The sequence below is a fragment of the Mobula hypostoma genome, chromosome 19, assembly GCF_963921235.1.
Source record: "Mobula hypostoma chromosome 19, sMobHyp1.1, whole genome shotgun sequence".
NCBI classification, from domain to species: Eukaryota; Metazoa; Chordata; class Chondrichthyes; order Myliobatiformes; family Myliobatidae; genus Mobula; species Mobula hypostoma.
In genome coordinates, this window is record NC_086115.1 from 39,265,316 (window position 1) to 39,279,933 (window position 14,618).

Consider the following 14,618-nt stretch of genomic DNA (forward strand, 5'->3'; position numbering starts at 1 on the left):
GAGTTGTCTGTCTTTGTTGGACTCCCCCCTCGCTGTGAAAGCGTGACACCTCTCTGACCCTTTATTAAGGAAAGAGTGAGCCTGTGTCATGTTGAATTGTCAGGTGAACGATTAGTTTCTGTTGTATTGCAGATCATGGTCTTTCTTGGGGGCTTTGCTATTGATTGCTTGGTGGGTGGAGGGTGCCGATGATTTTGTTTTGCTGAAGTAAGTGGGGGAGGGGGAGGGTCATTACTTTGCTGCTGCTTGAGCGTGGGAGGAGGGGGAGTGGGGGTGTTTGGGGTTCTAATGTTTTTACTCACTCCTTCTCTGGGGCACTCTTCTGTTTTCAGGGGTTGTATATTGAACACATTCTCTGATATTAAATGGAACTATTGAACTACTGAATATATTCACACTGAATTTGTACAGTGGTGACTAAAATATACACAGTACTCCAGCTGTAGCCTGAATAGTGTTCTATTCGTGTACTTCCCCAAAGATCAGTACATCTTGGGCCAAAGGTTCTGTATGTTCTGTACTGTTCTATGATCTATATTCCTATAAGATCATAAGACATAGGAGCAGAATTAGGACATCTGGCCAATCGAGTCTTCTCTGCCATTCAATCATGGCTAATCCTTTTTTCTTTAAATTTCCTCCTCAACCCCAGCTCCTGGCCTTCTCCCCATAACCTTTGATGCCATGTCCAATCAAGAACCTATCAATCTCTGCTTTAGATTCACCCAATGACCTGGCCTCCACAGCTGCATGTGGCAACAAATTCCACAAATTCACCACCCTTTGACTAAATAAATTTCTCCACCTCTCTGTTTTGAAAGAGGCTGTGCCTTCTTGTCCTGGACTCTCCCACCATGGGAAACATACTTTACATACCTACTCTGTCTAGGCCTTTCAACATGCAAAAGGTTTCAATAAGATCCCCACTCATCCTTCTGATTTCCAGTGAGTACAGACCCAGAGCCATCAAACATTCCTCGTATAATAACCCTTTTATTCCTGGAATCATCCTTGCGAACCTCCTCTGGACCCTCTCCAATGCCAGCACATCTTTTCTAAGATGAGGGGCCTAAATTTGTTCACAAGACCCAAGGTGAGGCCTCACCAGTGTCTTATAAAGCCTCAGCATCACATCCCGGCTCATATTCTAGACCTCATGAAATGAATGCCAACATGGCATCTGCCCTCCTCACCTCCTCACCTGACTCAACCTGCAAGTTAACCTTCAGGGTGTTCTGCAGAAGGACTCCCAAGTCCCGATTTGGAGTAACGTTTGCAATTTTCCATTCCTCTTGCACCATGCCAGAGTCCAATGATTTTTGAAAGATCATTTCTAATGCCACCAAAATCTCTAATGCTACCTCTTTCAGAACCCTAGGGTGCAGTTCCTCTGGTCCGGGTGACTTATGTACCTTTAGGTCTTTCAGCTTTTTGAGCACCTTCTCTCTTGTAACAGTAACAGCACCCACTTCTTTTCCGATATTCTAAGCTCCTTGAAACAAAAAAAAAAGAAACATTCTGTATATACTCTGCACCAATTTAACAACTGCTACTTACCGGGATGTGATGATGTGCAACCTATAGGGGCCAGCATTGTAGTGCAATGCTTTACAGTGACAGCAATGTGAATCAAGGTCAATCCCTGCCCACTGTAAGGAGTTGATACATTCTCCCCATGACCACGTGGGATTCCTCCAGATGCTCTGGTTTCCTCCACATTCCAAAGACACACAGGTTAGGGTTAGTATGCTGGGCACACTGTATTGGTGCTGGAAGCATGGCAACACTTGTGGGCTGCCCCTCCAGCACACCCTTGGATTATGTTGGTTTTTGATGCAAATGAGGCAGTCCACTGTATTTTTCTTATTCTTTTGGCGTGTTCGTGCGTGTGCGTCTGCGTGCATGTGTCCGTGTGTGTGTGCGATGTTGGTGGGACGATGTCTTTTTCATGCCTTTACAAGGCACAGAGTGAGAGAGAGAGAGACCGTGTGACACGCCACTCCTCACACAGACATTTCACAGTATTTTTCCCTTTTATTTTACGAGGTCGAGTTGCGATCTCGACACTCAACCCGGCAAGGATGGAAAGCGTACTTGGCAGCGGCCCCGGCTGGGTTCGAACTCGGAAATCTCCGTTCCAGAGTCTGGTGCTGATGTCATTGTGCCACCAGCAGCCCTAGTTCACTGTATTTTTCAATGTACGTGTAACAATAAAGGCTAATGTTTATCTAATTCCCTGTAGCTATTACCATGAATGTCTTCTTTACCCTCCCCAAATACATCACCTTGTGCTTCTCGGGCCAGTAGCCATGTTCTCATTTTACCAACTCCCTTCCTTCTCATCCATAACTTCTGACATACAAGCAGCAGATGATGTAACCACTCAGGTCTTAGGTCTCTAGCGTAGTGGTTAGCACAATGCTTTACAGTACCAGCGACCCGGGTTCAATTCCCGCCACTGTCTGTACGAAGTTTGTACACTCTCCTCGAGAATTCCCTGTGGATCTCTGGTACCCTCCCACAGCTCAAGGACATACTGGTTGGACATTGTAAATAATCCCATGATTAGGCTCGGCTTAAATTGGGGAACGCTGGGCAGCACGACTCGAAGGGGCTATTTCATGCTGTATCTTAATAAATGATTAAAACTCCTCACATGATCCAACCTTTCTTCTTTCTGATAAGCAAGCTAGCTAGGTGGCAATTGAATAGCAGGGGGGCAAAGCTGAAGGCACGTTGTCACTTGATTTAACGTGTACCCAGATCAGAAGTGCAAGGGTCAATTTGATAGACATACAGCCACTGTTCTCATCTATTGATCCACAGACATGAATCTGGACCTTTCCTTCTCAGCTGGGGAATAGCGGTTTAATTATTTAAATAAAATCTGGAAATAAAAAGAAACAAAAGCCAGGTTTTGGTAATGGTAACCACAAAAACTACTTGTCTGTTAAGAAAACCTACTGTATTTGCTAACACCTTCAGGGAAGAAAATTTGCCCATCTCTAGCATGCGTGACTCTGAACTGCTCCCTCAGTTCGGAGCCAGTTAGTGATCGACAGAGAAATGCCAGCATTGCCAGTTGTGTTTACATCTGACAAATAACAAAACAAAAGCTATAACTTCATGCACAAGTCCATGTTGAAGTGAGATTTGAACATGATAATAACCTGCCTGGGCCACTGTAGACTTAATTAACAACACACAAGAGACTGCAGGTGTGCACAGATAGAAGAGGTGATGAGGGGCTCGACATAAAATGTGAATCAAATGTGAATTTGAAAGACAGTTTCTAAACAGAGCAAATTCAGAAATCAGAAGTGCAAAGGGATTTGGGGAGCCCTCACGCAGGATTCCCTAAAGGTTAACTTGCAGGTTGAGCCGGTGCAAATACAATGTTATTATCATGTTCAGAGGATTAGAATATGAAAATAAGGATGCAACATTGAGGCTTTACAAGCCATTGGCTGGACTGCACTTGGAGTATCGTGAGCAGTTTTAGGACCCAATCTAAGAAAAGATATGCTGGCATTTGAGAGTATCCAGAGGAGGTTCACAAGAATGATTCTGGGAATGAAAGGTACGAGGTGCATTTGATGGCTTTGGACCTGTACCCATTGGAATTTAGAAGAATAACGGGGGATTTCATTGAAACCTCTCAAATACTGAAAGGCCCAGATAGAGTGAATGTGGAAAAATGTTTCCTACAGTAGGGGAGTCTAGGACCAGAGTGCAGAGCCTCAGAATAGAGGGATATCCATTTAGAACGGAGATGAGAACAAACTTCTTTAGCCTGGCACGGATGGAAAGTGTGCCGGGAGTGGCCCGACTGGGCTCGAACTCGGGAACCTTCACTCTGGAGTCCGGCGCTGATGTCACTGCGCCACCAGTCGGCTTTATTACTACATACGTTCATTAAAATAATCATTTCATAGTCACAATTATTAAAAAAAAAACCCTGATTGATAGTTGGATATCTTTGGTGTCTGTCAACTGCTCATATATAGCCTAAGGAGAGTAAATGATTAGTAATTTTAGCCACTTCAACAATGTGAGTACAGGTTTCCCCTGCTAGCCGAAAGTAGAGTGTTCCTATGAAATCTTTCATAAGCCGAAATGGCGTAAAGCGAAGAAGCAATTACCATTAATTTACATGGGAAAAATTTTGAATGTTCCCAGACCCAAAAAATAGCCTACCAAATCATACCAAATAACACATAAAACCTAAAATAACACTAACATATAGTAAAAGCAGGAATGATGTGATAAATACACAGCCTACATAAAGTAGAAATAACGTATGTACAGTGCAGTTTCACATATCAGAATCAGGAAGATTTAGCCAAAACCAATTTGCAGAAAAAAAAATCGGCACGTACACGCATGCACACACACCAGCCCACGCAAGGCTTCACAGTCATGGTAGTCTTTCTCAGGGTAAACACAAGTTTAAAGCCGGCGCCTTTTTTCGTAAAGGCAAAAATCTTCTTCGGATTTCTTTCGGTGAGCGAATACAGGTACTAATGTAGGTCTTTCGTAAAAGCGAAGTGGCGTAGAGTGAACTTTCGTAAAGCGGGGGACACCTGTACCAGTATTTTAGTAATAATACAAAGACAGTAGAGTTTAAATGTAATGGTAAGATCAAAATAGTAAGCAGCAAAAAATAACATTCCTGCCAAACATCAAGAGACCTCTTCCCACAATGAGGAAGTAACGTTGAAAAAATTACTTGCATTAGGGGAAGGGATGCTCAAAATTAACTGTAATCTAGAAGAAAAATCCCCCTTGTTAAATAAACTTTGTTGATTATTATTAATCATAAGTTTCATTACAACTACATTACTTAATTTTCATTCATGAAACAACTCATTCACAAAGCAACTGCAATCAGTACAATATTAATATCACACAGCGTGATCAAGAACAGAGAGCCATGTTATGATTAAGAAAGTGAATGCTTCTTAATCTGAAGAGTTAAGTACTGTTTTTGACACAGAGACAATGAATGTTTTTGTTGTACAATATATGCAGCATATAAATTAAGTGCCTCCAATTAAGAGCTGATTGTGGACTTCAGAAAGGTTAAAATGAGGGAACACAAACCAATCCTCATAGAGGGATCAGAAGGTAGAGAGAATGAGCAATTGGGTCAGGCGTGAATTAAATTTAAAATTCGCAGACCATACAAAAAAGAAACAATTCTTCTTAAACTGTTGCTGGAAGATAATCGACTCATGACCAAGACACCCTCTGGTCTCCCCAACCTTCCTCGTCTCCCAGTGTGAGGAACCGTTCACAACACGGTAGCGTAGTGGTTAGCACAACACTTTACCATACAGGCGACCTGTCGCTATCTGTACGGAGTTTGCATGTTCTCCTCGTGACCGTGTGGGTGATCCAGACGTACCAGTTGGTAGGTTAATTGGTCATTGTATATTGTCCTGCGATTCGGATAGGATTAAATCAAGGGATTGCAGTGCACTGTAGCTCAAAGGGCTGGAAGAGCCTATTCCATGCTGTATCTTAATAAAATAAAGTAAAAATTAATTGTAAGTTGCAGACTGCCACATCCTATGGTCCAGTAGCACCATGTGCTGAAGAATATTCCAAAGATTGGTTCAGTAATTACAAAGGCTCGATAAAGAAAAATCTCTGTTTGTTTGTCTATTTATTTATTATGATTTTTTTTATTGAAGTTCGTCATCAAACATTTCCATAAGATGTATTTCTGATACTGTACATATATATCATATAATCATATTTGTCACAAATCTCCACATAATATTTTTCTGAGTTATACACTTACAGAAAGGAGAGGAAAGAAAGAACAATCGAAAGAAGAAAACTATGTACAAAGTAGGGAGTGATTTTTTTAACAACATATTCATTGACTTATGAGATTAAAATCAGGCCTATGAGGTGTTATGCAGTTTAAAAAAATTTTTCCAGTATGAACCAAATTGTTCCAACTTAATGATTAACAGATTATCTTCTCCATTTTGTAAACGTCCATTGTAATTTCCATCCATACATTTAAAGTTGGCTTCAGGATACAAAGTTAATTTGTTAAAACCAGCACTGATGCTGATTAATACGGATAAAAGTAAGGTGTCTCTTCCTCCCCAGATTAAAGTTACAAATGAAGTCCTCTACTTGGGTATTAAAGTTAATACTTTCCTATCATCTGTGGCTAAAACAAATTACTCTTTAATTCTGAAAAAAATAGAATAAGATATTAATAGATGGAGACACCTGCCAGCATCAGTCCCGGCCCGTATATCGGTCATTAAAATGAACATCTTACCCTGCATTAATTTTATCAGCTCAGTGATCCCACTTGCACCTCCAGCAGGATATTGGCAAAAACTGGACTCTTTACTACGATACTATGTTTGGAATGGTAAAAAACCCAATATAAAATGGTCAGCTACTACAAGTAGTAGTATACTACAAGTGTTTAGAGCAGCAGAAAAATTCCTAAAACTTAAAAGCTTATGGTGCAAATCATCTCCATTCTGGAACAATAATCGTTTTCTATCGGCGAGGGGGGACCATTCATTAACAGAACTTGGGAGGATAAAGGTATTACTACTCTTCAAGATAGTAATGGGGCAAGTACTATCCTTAGCTTTCAAGAACAGATATCTCGATATAATATTGATAAACATTCTCTTTTCTTCTACTTTCGAGTAAGATCAGCTTGTAAAGCCTACGGCATTCCCTGGGGGTCAGATTTAATGGACCATCCCATTTTAAGTTGGATACAGAGTGCTCCAGGACAGATAGTGTCATATATCTATGATAAATTAAACTTCCAGAATTGTATGCCCACATTGGGAATGAAAGCTTGGGATAGGGACATATCTGAATTGGGACAAGACTTAGACTGGGATGCGATTTGGGATAATGCTGCCGGTGCTTCGAAAAACCCAAATCATCGGTATATACACTTGAAATTTTGTCATAGAGCATATTTAACACGAGAATTAGACATCAAATGGGACTGGTTCCTGACCCTTATTGCTCATTCTGCCCCCACGGAACCATTGGCTCTTTTATACATGCTGTATGGGAATGTCTAGGGGTTTTTGATTTGTGGGAGAAGGTTATCAGTACTCTTACAGAACTAACAGGGGTACAATTACCAATGGACCCCGCTGTACATCTTCTAAATGATGACTCCCACCTTTCCCTTATGGAAAAAACATGCAAAATCTGGCTGGCAGGCCTGACTGCAGCTAAGATTGTAGTCCAGCGTTGGAAACCTTCCCGTGATATTTCAAATACTCACTGGCTTCAGAGCTTCTTGGACATTTCTTACCTGGAACTTTCATCAGCAAGAGTAAATGATGCACGACCAAACACAATCATAATGTGGACAAATTTGATATCTAACTTAAAAGATCTTTTGTTAAAATAGGAATGCTTTGTCTATGTATGGTACTACTATTCAGTTGATTAGTGGAGGGGAGAGGGATGGGGGGAGAGAGGGGTGCAGGGGGATGGTGATGAAGGTTGGGGGGTGGCTGGGTTAAACAGTCAAAATGTAATTGGCAACTGGTTGTATTGAATGTAATTTGTTGGTGTTGCAATAAAAAATTAATAATAAAAAAAACTTGGGCTCTCCTGTGATAACCATTTCCTGGTAAGGGTCTTTTTACCAGCCACCAGCAGTGTATTCATTAAATATCTCTCTCTTTTCAAACATTCTTGATGTATACAGCCAAAATATATGGACTTACTTTCTAAGGGTATTTCACATTTAAAGTTGTCTTGTACGGCATTGTGTATCCCACTCCAATAGTCTTTAATAATGGGGCATTCCCAGAAAATATGATAATAGTTTGCATTTTGATTTCCACAATTTCTCGAGCAAACAGGGAGGTTACTATCATAATAGGATTTCTGAGAGGGTGTGATAAAATATCTTATCAAGTTTTTCCACCCGAACTCCCTCCATTTCTGTGAACTGGCACACTTCCATTGATACCTCTATATTATTGTTCATTCTTCCTCAGATATAATTATCCCTCCTTCCTTCTCCCATTTTGATTTAATATATGAAGTCAAATGTGTTTTAAGATTTGACAAACCCTTATACACGCTTGAAATTATTCTACTACCATAGTCTGAATTATATGCTTTTCTAAATAGCTCTATCAAACATGTACTTGCCTTGGTTACATTTTTAACCATCCCCATCCTATTAACATACTGTCGCATCTGTAAATACCGGTAAAAGTCTTGTTTTTCTAATAGGTCTTTCTCTTTGAGCATTTCAAAACTGAACAGTGCTCCTTCTTTCATTATATTGCAAATAGCTGTTAATCTCTGTTTAAAGAGATACTAGTGCTATACACCAAGATGCTGAATCCACCTGCAAACCCAACTGACTGCTTGCTTAGGGAATATAACGAGAAGAAACGCTGATACGTAGAGATAAAATGTAAATTGTCTATGTAAATAGAATGATATAGCATATACAGTGAATCATGATACATGAAAGCACCATTGTATATTTCCAAATTTCAAAGTAGATTCATTATAATATACGTGCATGTCCTACATTACTGTATTTTTACTAATATTCTATATGAGCTTGTATATGTGAAGACTGGGCCTCAAAGCTGTGGTGTCGCCTAGCGGACTTTGGGACGGGTCAACAGATGGTATTGGTGGGTTGGGATGGGTCTGAACTATATACATGCTTATTCTGCGTCGTACTTTACTGATATTCCTTATGGGTCTGTTGACTTGACGTGCGAGGATTGGGCATCAAATTGTGGTATCATGGGGCAGGGGTATGTTGGGACTCTTATTCTGGGAATGTGTTCTCGTGTGTGACTGTTTGTAATGTGTTTTTGCACCTTCATCCCAGAGTAACACTGTCTCGTTTGGATGACAATTATACTTGAATTGAATTGCATCAAAATATGTATATATCAGTATATATTACTTTGAGATCTTTTTCTTGCAAGCAGTTACAGGAAAATAAAGAGCTACGATTGAATTCTTGAAAGACGAAGCATAAACAAAGACTGATGAACACCAATGTGCAGAAGACAAATTGGGCAAATATTGATAAATAAATACTATTGAGAACATGAGTTGTAGAATCCCTGAAAATGAGTCCACAGGTTGTGGAATCAGTTCAGAGTTGAGGTGAGTGAACTTCCAGATTGTTTAAGATTCAAGATTGTTTCATGTCATTGCAGTACACCAGTGTAAAGAAGGGAATAATTGTTACGGATTTCTTGCAGCATATGACGACACATTAAGATAAAGAACACAATAAATATAAATACATAAGATAGCTTATATACATAGATTGATTATATGTCCATACAGTGACATTAGGTACAGGAGTGTCTGTACACAAGGTGATTCTGACAGGAAATGATAAAGTAGTCATGATGGGGTGAGTTAGTGGATGGAGGTATTGATCAGTCTTACAGCTTAGGGAAAGTAACTTCTTTTGAGTCTGGTAGTTGCTACATAGCCTCCTCCCTGATGGGAGTGGTACAAAGAGTCCCTGAAAGGGTGGGTTGGATCCTTCATGATATTGCTAGCCTTTTACCAGCTCCTTTCTGTACATATTGTCATCCTTGGTGCCAAGTAGGCTCGTGACAGTGATGCATTGGGCGATGTTGATCACCTGTTGTCGAGCTTTCCTGTCTGCTGCAGAGCTGTTTCTGTTCCATGCAGTCATTCAGTATGTTAGGATGCTTTCCACTGCACTTCTACAGAAGGACATGAGTACTGATGTATGTAGTCCAGCTCTCTTCAGCCTCCTCAGAAAGTGGAGGTGATGGTGAGCTTTCTTAACTGTGGACGATGTGTTCTGTGACCGTGAGAGGTTGTGTGAGAAGTGCACACCCGGGAGGTCGAAACTGCTCATAGCTCCCACTGCTGTGCTGCCGATGTAAAAAGTAGTGACCCATCCTGGGGTTGGGGAGTGGGGGGCTGGAGAAAGTGGGAAAGAAAAAAGGGGCTTGTTTTTGCTATTGTTACTTGTATTGTTCTGCTGCACATTGTGGCCATGCTATGTAGGCACCAAAAACATAGAAGCATAGAAAAATGACAGCCCAATACAAGCCCATCGGCCCACAATGCTGTGCCAAACATGTACTTACCTTAGGAATTACCTAGGGTTACACATAGCCCTCTATTTTTCTATGCTCCATGTACCCATCCAAGAGTCTCTTAAACAACCCTATTGTATCTGCCTCCACCACCATCACCGGCAGCCCATTCCACGCACTCACCACTCTCTGCATAAAAAAATTACTCCTGACATCTCCTCTGTACCTAATTCCAAGCACATTAAAACTGTGCCCTCTCCTGATAGCCATTTCAGCCCTGGGAAAAAGCCTCTGACTATCCACATGATCAATGCCTCTTATCATCTTATACACCTCTATCAGGTTACCCCTCATCCTCCGTCGCTCCAAGGAGAAAAGACCAAGTTCACTCAACCTATTCTCATAAGGCATACTCCCCAATCCAGGTAACCTTATAAATCTTCTCTGCACCCTTTCTATAGTTTCCACATCCTTCCTGTAGTGAGGTGACCTGAACTGGGCAGAGTACTTCAAGCGGGGTCTGACCAGGGTCCTATATAGCTGTAATATTACCTCTCGGCTCTTAATCTCAATCCCACGGTTTAGGAAGGCCAATACATTGTATGCCTTCTTAACCCCAAGATCGCTCTGATCCGCCACACTGGCAAGAGTCTTGCCATTCATACTATATTCTGCCATCATATTTCACCTACCAAAATGAACCACCTCACAATTATATGATTTGAACTCCATCTGCCACTTCTCAGCCCAGTTTTGCATCCTATTGATGTTCCGCTGTAACCTCTGACAGCCCTCCACATTATCCACAACACCCCCAACCTTTGTGTCATCAGCAAATTTACTAACCCATCCCTCCACTTGCTCATCAAGGTTAAAAATCATTTTAATTTAAAAATTCTTTTTATTGATATATAATCTTCTACAGCTTTAAAATGGTACAATATTTCAGCGAATTGATATATAGATATAGTTAATAAAGCTGAAGAAAAAAACATCAAAAATAGTAATATGATAATGGAAAAAAAATTATAAAGAAGAGGAAAAAGAGAACCCCAACTACTAAAAGAAAAAAAACCCAGTAACTACAAGAGAAAGAAAAAAAAGAAAAAAGAGAGAAAAAAAACCATTAGAGACCAACTCCCAGAGAAATACATCTTACAATCATCTATATATATATAGAAGAAAAATCATCAACCGCCAATTCACATTTATATAAAATAAGATTGGAAGGAAACAATATAATCTAATTCAAACTAAATGAAAATATTTGGCAAAAGAGCCTCATCTTGTCTCAGAATCAAATCGAGGATCAAAAGTTCTACTTCCAATTTTTTCCAAGCTAAGACATAATATTACTTGAGAAAACAATTGAATTAATGTAGGGACAGAGGTATCTTTCCATTTCAATAAAATAGCCCTTCTTGCCAACAATGTGACAAATGCAATTACATGTTGGTCTGAAGATGAAATAGCCTGAATATGATGCGGAACTATTCCAAATAATACAGTCAATATATTAGGTTGTAAATTAATTTTCAGATATTTAGAAATTATAGAAAATAAAGATTTCCAAAAAGATTTTAATGAAGAACATGACCAGAACATGACCAGAACATATGTGACAAAGTGGCTACTTCAGTTTTACACCTATCACAATAGTTGTCTATGTTAGGAAATATTTTGGACAGTCTCTCCTTTGTTAGATAATAACGGTGAACGATTTTAAATTGAATTAAACAGTGATTGGCACATATCGAAGAAGAATTGATCATTTTCAAAACTCGCAACCGATCTTCATTAACAAAGGTCATATTAAGTTCTCTCTCCCAATCTTGTTTAATCTTAGTGAAAGGTTATCTTATTTATAAAAATCACGAAGAAAAGGGGTCCCAGAACAGATCCCTGAGGCACACTACTGGTCACGGACCTCCATGCAAAATACAACCCGTCTACAACCACTGTTTGCCTTCTGTGGGCAAGCCATTTCTGGATCCACAAAGCAATGTCCCTTTGGATCCCATGCCTCCTTATTTTCTCAATAAGCCTGGCATGGGGTACCTTATCAAATGCCTTGCTGAAATCCATATACACTACATCTACTGCTCTACCTTCATCAATGTTTTTAGTCATATCCTCAAAAAATTTAATCAGGCGTGTAAGGCAAGACCTGCCCATGCTGACTATTCCTAATCATATTATGCCTCTCCAAATGTTCATAAATCCTGTCTCTCAGGATCTTTTCCATCAACTTACCAACCACTGAAGTAAGACTCACTGGTCTATAATTTCCTGGGCTATCCCTACTCCCTTTCTTGAATACAGGAACAACATCTGCAATCTTCCAATCCTCCGGAGCCTCCCCCGTCCCATTGATGACGCAAAGATCATTGCCAGAGGCTCAGCAATCTCCTCCCTCACCTCCCACAGTAGCCTGGGGAATTTTTCGTCTGGTCCCGGAGATGTAGCCAACTTGATGCTTTCCAAAAGCTAAAGCACATCCTTTTTCTTAATATTTATATGCTCAAGCTTTTCAATCCGCTGTAAGTCATCCCTACAATTGCCAAGATCTTTTTCCATAGTGAATACTGAAGCAAAATATTCATAAAGTACCTCAGCTATCTCCTCTGGTTCTATGCAAACTTTTCCACTGTCACACTTGATTGGTCCTGTTCTCTCACGTCTTATCGTTAGAGTACGGGCTTACCCTTTGCCCATCCTCAGGTTGTGTTGGTTGTTAATGGAAACAGCGCATTTCACTGTGTGTTTTGATGTACAGCACATACTTGTAATAAATAAATGAGTTTGAATCTGATCAATGCTTTTATAACGCACCCTTAATATAGCAAAAATGTCTCAAAGTACTTTACAGAGGTGGTAATAGACAAAATCTGACACTACATGAGGAGGGATCAGAGTAGGTGACCTAGTGGTGGAAAAGCCTCTTGAAAGGAGGAAAGAGTTGGGAAAATATAGAAATAGAATTCCACAGCGTGTGCTGGAGATGGCTGAAGGTACAGCTGCCAATGATGGATCAATTCAATTCAGGAACTTAAAAGCTGGAATTAAAACAGAAGCGGTGTCTGGTTGACACCTTGAATAGATTTGGAAACAAAAGTAAGAATATTAAAATCAAAACACTGCTCTGTGAAAGGCTTATGTTTTTGCCCTCTTTGCAGATAGTGGTTACATTTTTTGATTAATCAGCAATTTTTTTTGTAAAGAAATGAAGGAAGCAATTCATTTATGCTTGCACATTTCCAATTTCCCCATCTCTTGGGGGCTCTTAGGTTTAGCTGTCAACTTTCATAAGATTGCAAACTGGTTGGTAGCAGATTAGCCATCCACTAAGCACCCATCCCATCATATAACCTATCCATCTTACACACCATAACCATTACCCAACCAAATATTGACTACCAATCATATATCTCATGCATTATGTCTTCTCCCCATTACACTACTGTATTAAACTACTCATAAGAAACAGACCATATCCTACCGCTTCTGTGGAATTCACCAGAAATGAAAACTGCAATGTACAGGTTTTTAAACAAATTGGCAGATACTGTGTATCCCTGCTCATCTTGTATATTGCCTGAGTTATTTATCCAATTGCTCACGTTCATCCATAGATAGTGTCAAATTATCTAATGTTGTCATACCCACAACTTTGTCTAAGCACGGAACATTTTGGTTTCCAATCCAAATCTGCAATGTAAAGCAAATTTGAATGACCCTAACCTTAAATCATTATAAGAATATTAATGCTCAACAGCTTCCATATCTACTTTCAAAATAAGTAAAGTTCTGCTCTTGTTGGTTGTTAGCATAAAGGAGAAGAGGAAATTAGCCAAAGTACGGAACTGTTATACAATTAAGCCATCGTGTTGCAACATGGTAACAGATGTTCCCTTCAGACCCGCATTTCAAGATGCTCCATCAACTCTCCACTGAAGTGGCTGAACAAGCAAAGGGTTAAAGGAAACTCATGGTTTATTTACATTTGCTAACTCAGAAACTTTGATCAATGTCTTAAAAAAATCATTTTCAAAACTGCAATGTGCAGGAGTTTACAGATGGATGAAACAGGATCTTAGACTTTTTGCCCAGGGAAAGCAAATGTTTTTATTCTCCCACTGCCGCTCTGCCTTCTTGGAGCAGCTTATGTTGATTTTAATTGAGTGCTGACAGTATTAAGGCTAATTGAGATCCTATCACTCAGATTTATTTTCTGAAATTAATGGAAATAAAAATTGGTGGCTCTGAAAAATGCATTGCCCATTCACAACTCAGTTTACACCATTAGACAAATATTGGTAACAATGCAAATTACACGAGCTCTGATATTTTAAAGAGTAAATTGCTTACCTTTATAAAGCACCTGTCACAGCCTCAAACCATACCAGACAAATGAAGGTCAATGAAATAATTTTAAGCAGAGACACTGTTGAGGTTTGATGAGATACAACAGCCTATTTGCATACAGCATGGTTGCTCAAATGGAAATAGATTACTGGAAAAAAAGCTTCAGTTGTT

General features: G+C 39.8%; 2 protein-coding genes and 1 long non-coding RNA gene across 9 annotated transcripts in view; 2 read left to right on the top strand and 1 right to left on the bottom strand.

Moving 5' to 3' along the window:
- The window catches only part of LOC134358988 (uncharacterized), a 38,698-nt gene extending 35,203 nt beyond the window's left edge, over window positions 1-3,495 (top strand). For both annotated transcript variants that reach the window (XR_010020989.1, XR_010020990.1), the window contains exon 3: window positions 2,047-3,495. This is a non-coding gene — a long non-coding RNA (uncharacterized LOC134358988). The remainder of the gene's footprint in view (window positions 1-2,046) is intronic.
- The window catches only part of blnk (B cell linker), a 205,634-nt gene that overhangs the window by 170,020 nt on the left and 20,996 nt on the right, over window positions 1-14,618 (bottom strand). The window lies entirely within an intron of this gene.
- Window positions 7,450-14,618, top strand: part of dntt (deoxynucleotidyltransferase, terminal) — a 329,435-nt gene continuing 322,266 nt past the window's right edge. Inside the window, exon 1 of the mRNA XM_063071749.1 lies at window positions 7,450-9,162. The gene's annotated coding sequence lies outside the window, so the exon portion shown is untranslated. The remainder of the gene's footprint in view (window positions 9,163-14,618) is intronic.